At 30.4% G+C, this 4,796-nt stretch overlaps 1 long non-coding RNA gene across 1 annotated transcript in view; it reads left to right on the top strand.

Moving 5' to 3' along the window:
- The window catches only part of LOC117151504, an 18,514-nt gene extending 18,261 nt beyond the window's left edge, over positions 1-253 (top strand). The window contains exon 3 of the long non-coding RNA XR_004461494.1: positions 178-253. This is a non-coding gene — a long non-coding RNA (uncharacterized LOC117151504). The remainder of the gene's footprint in view (positions 1-177) is intronic.
- The last annotated feature ends 4,543 nt before the right edge of the window (positions 254-4,796 follow it).

Genomic DNA, 4,796 nt, shown 5'->3' with positions numbered 1-4,796 from the left:
TCCCCCCAAGTCACACAGCACTCAAAAAGCAAGCTACCGAAGCGTCCTGTTTTGCAACCAAGTTTTCAGGACAGAAAAAACAAAGACAAAATCACACAGAAGCTCCGCTCCCCCAGCGGCTTAAACCTAATAATCATATTAAACACGAAAAATGTAAAGCGCCGACACATATCATAGCATGGCTACGTCGTACCGTCGCGTATCGGTACTTTTGCCAAAAACACCACTACAAAAATTCACCGTTTATTGTGAACACCAAAAGGTATTTAAAAAATTTGTATCTTGGGCTTAATAAACATAAAAAAACTCTTTTTGGTTCCTGTTTTACTTCGGATTGGCAAAATGATCGAAATTATGAGAACCATGAGATTCTCTATCGAAACAAGTATTCTTGAAAGTTTATACTATCACCAACTTTGATTACTCCTTCTTAGGGTACTTATAACCCTTAATTATAAATAAATATATATGCAAAATAATGATAGAAAAAGTTATATAGTCTTTTTGCTACAACGTTCTAAAACAGCACAAAAGAAAAGAGTTGAAAAGATTAAGTAATTAAGATTAAGAAATTCGCTTTCTATGGTAGATTACTTAAATAGTTTATAAATAAATAGATCTACTTAAATAGTTTATTAGAAGAATTTAGAATAAAAAATTCCACGATTCATGATGAATCTTTCCACGTTGATAAATTTTCTGTTGAAAAAATTAGGAAAAAGGATTGAGATACTACAGAGGTAAAAAAATTCTCATTTTCCAATAAAATATCCACTTGAATAGTTTGCTAGGAACGTTCAACGTTCAGTTATAAATAAAACAGCTTTCCGTGCTAAAAGCTTTGGTATGAAACCGCAGTATATCCGTCATTTACAAAACATTAGCTTTTACAGAAATCAGAAAAATTCAGAATTGTAAGAGTATTAGTTTCAGCTTATTTAATTTAAAAGAACATTATTTTTCAAACTGTTTCGAATATACTGCAGAGTTATAAAGAGCTTTGAAAAATAGCTAAGAGGTCTTTGTAGAGTATAAAAATTCCGATTGAACCGCGAATAAGATATCTTTATATTCAGTAACCCTTTCGATTAAGAGAAACAACTTTCTCTCTCTCTCTCTCTCTATCTCGATAGTGTCTTTATTATTACTTTTAAAAATATTCATCTCATCGAGCTAATTCGACGTATAGTAACGTAGATTTATTCACGAAATTTACGTTTAGATTTATATTTATTCATGAAATCTACGCTTCAGAATGAAACATTGAGCTTGTTCGTTTGTATTCCAACAGGGCTATTGAGAATTTCTGCCTGGAGTATGATAAATGCAAGCTTTGAGATAAATGGTAGTTATGGAAAGTTGATTGAAAATTATGATACAGGTATCAGTTTGAGGACACATGTGGGATATTTGTTGTTGCATGTGGAAAAGAAATAGGTAGATAGATGCTTGAGATTGAATGAGAATTGAAGGAGATTGAGTGAAATTTGAAAAAAGTTGTTGAATGTTGTTATATTCAGAGTAGAGTACTTATAGATTTGGATTTAAAGTTCCTTTGTTGGAATGTTGTAAAGTCTTACTTTCATATCGGTATAGAAAAATTGTTAGAGTTTTCAAGAATTTATAGAATATAGTTTCTATGTATGTACTTGTTATATTATGAAGTTTGATAAGATCTAGAATGTAGAAGTAATTATTCTATCGATTTAGAGGTAGACGGTTGGAATATTTTACTCTATATATATATATATATATATATATATATATATATATATATATATATATATATATATATATATATATATATATATATATATATATATATATATATATATATATATATATATATATATATATATTACATATATATATATGTATATATATGTAATATATATATATATGTATATATATATATATGTATATATATGTAATATATATATATATATATATATATATATATACACACATTATTAATGTTCAAACTGTTCAGAGTAAAATATTCCTAATCTAGAACTCGATAAAATTTTATATAGATATTGAAATAATGCTTAAGTTTATATGATACGAGTTAAGCGAAAACATTTCCATTTCCGGGATTCTTTTTTAAAATAATTAATTATAAGAATTGAAGGAAGGTTTATTTGTAAATACTTAAGAAAATAAATATTACTCTGATAAGAGTAAACGATATAAAAAAGATATGTAATTTAAGAGTAAACGCATATACATTTTTTTATAAAAATCAAGTACGTTTTACAATGATAGAATAAATGAGCGACTTAATAAATTTGTAAAAAATAATAGAAAATAAAACATGTTTGAAAATGATATTGTGGTTTTGTATTATAATAGTATAATACTACAGTAAATTCTTTGTTATTACATACTTTTATATTTTGTATGTAGAGTATACAAATTTCTCTTTTGTAAATTTATTCCTATTATGCAAAAGATTTATGGGATTAAAAACTATAAAAATACCATAATTAAATTTCGCTTCCAAAATTATTGTTCTATGCGTTGTTCTCCAGTGTCCTATTGTATAATAACAAACATAATGCTCCCTATTTCGGTGTCAGAAATCTACTCACGAAACTAGCAATACGTTACTTGGTTCAACGTTTCTAGCAAAACGATGATGTGATGTACTAGTATACAGGCATCAGAGTATTCCATTCAAACCTTCTCACTCTCTTCTGCATTTACAAATATGGGTAAAGCATCATATATAGCGAAAAGTTCATAAATTTTTTACAAAAATGTGGCATATTCAAACAGATAGACAGAATCTTAGCCCCCGCTTCAATCGACTAGAAGAGCTTATGTCTGAAGAATTATCAATGCTGATGGTCCTCATATATTCATAGTTTACGAGACATTGAGAGAAATATAACAATATTAATACATTGGATTCTGCTTACACATCATATATGTTACTGTGTCCATAGACACAACCGATGGGATAGTCGCTTCGCTCGTATCCAACCGCCTCACGATTGCTGAAGAGCAAAGAATGACTTAAACCTAATCTAATACCTTCTATGAACTATGTATAACGGCCACCCGACGCACACGTGCAATGTAACATCGCTGTGATACCGCAGCTACAACAACTGTGCGATCGTACGCTGTCGCCGCTATTTATGAGTATTTAATGTGGTGATAGCGGCGAAGAAGTTAGTACATATTGTGAAGAAGCAAAATGAACATACATGAAAAAGCGGATAGCTTTTGCATATTTACGTGAAATGTAGATTATTCCTGCGACTATTTTCTGCGGGATATCACTGCGATTATGTCTTTCTTCGACAAAAGTCGCTCGTTTACATCCGGCCTTAGTATACAAATACTTCGTGAAATCGCAGAAAATATTGAGTTCGTTCGTTTGTCAGTGTCCGTCTTGTAAAAAGTGCATTTACCACAATATTTATAAATTTTAAACAGGATGAAAATAAATTTTTTATTTATTGAAATTAAGCGTCGAGATCAAAAATACCAATAGTAGCATGTGACTTATCGTACCACCGATCGAAATGCTACTTGTCATTTTAAGGTAAATTAAAACATTTTAATGCGCTGTTTATTCATGTTAATATTATGTATACATATTACATATTAACACGTTTATTGACATTGTTAGAACGCAGAAAAACAGGAAACTTAATATTAAATAATTAAATTAATGACAACATAAGTACACACAGAAAACGAAAATCTAAAGTAGTATTAATATAAAGCCAATAATTATAATAACAATTTTTTAATAGCAAAGTGATAATAATCAGTTGATATTGATATAAACGGTGAAATTATAAATGGCAGGAAGAAAATATTATTTTTTATTTTATTTATTATTGCTTAGTCCGTGCCTTTTTCTACATCTCTTATGTTTATTTCTCTTCTTATATGTCTACCTCCCCTCTTTTCCACTCTATTCTATTGCACTCCCTTAATTTCTCTTCTCTATTATTGCTTTTAGTTCTGTTAAACCTTCTCCAGTCTCATTTAGCGTTTTTCCTATGTCCTTTGGTCCTCCCGTTATTTCACATTCTTCCATTACATGTCTCAGGTCTTCTTCTTTCCTTCTACATAGTCTGCGTCTTTTTTCTCCCTCTTCTTTCCAGTATTCCCTCGCTTTGATCTCGTTCTGGCCAATATTCTTCCGTCCTTCCACTTCATCCTCCCTTCTAAGTACTTTGGTCATTTTTCTTTCGCTATATTTCTGTAGTGTACATTATATTTGGATTCCCTTATCCTTGTCCCCCTCTCTTCTGCTTCTCTCTTTCTTCTTTTTTCTATAGTTTGGTCTGCTGTCATCCTTTCTTGCTCCTCTCCTGCTTCTACCTGCGTCCCTCGCTTTCTCACCTCTTCTAATCCCTTCTTTCTCTTTCTTGCTCTTTTCCCTTCATGGCCATTTCCCCAGTTTCTCTCTCTTTCCTTTATACACTCTTTTACTAATTCCTTTTTTGATTCTAGGGCTTTCTCTTCGTACCTCGTTGCTATTTTTAATGCTCTTTCTCTTATTTCTATTAACTTGCATTCTTCTATCAATATATAATTTGGTGTTGTCATATCTAAGCCTAATATCCATTTCGCATATCTTCTTTCAGAAAGAAAATAAATGTTATATATTAGGTTGTCCGAAAAGTATCTTTTATTTTATGAGGAAATAATAGACGCACAATGTTTTTTGTTTATTATTTTATCGAATTACGTACGATCCATTTTGTTCTGTTGAGATAAACACCGCGACATTTCACAGACTTGATTTCACGTTTGTATGAAGCTGCATCGTC

This window comes from Bombus impatiens, unplaced genomic scaffold (assembly GCF_000188095.3).
Source record: "Bombus impatiens unplaced genomic scaffold, BIMP_2.2 scf_0246, whole genome shotgun sequence".
NCBI lineage: Eukaryota > Metazoa > Arthropoda > Insecta > Hymenoptera > Apidae > Bombus > Bombus impatiens.
This window is presented reverse-complemented; position numbering and strand designations above follow the sequence as displayed.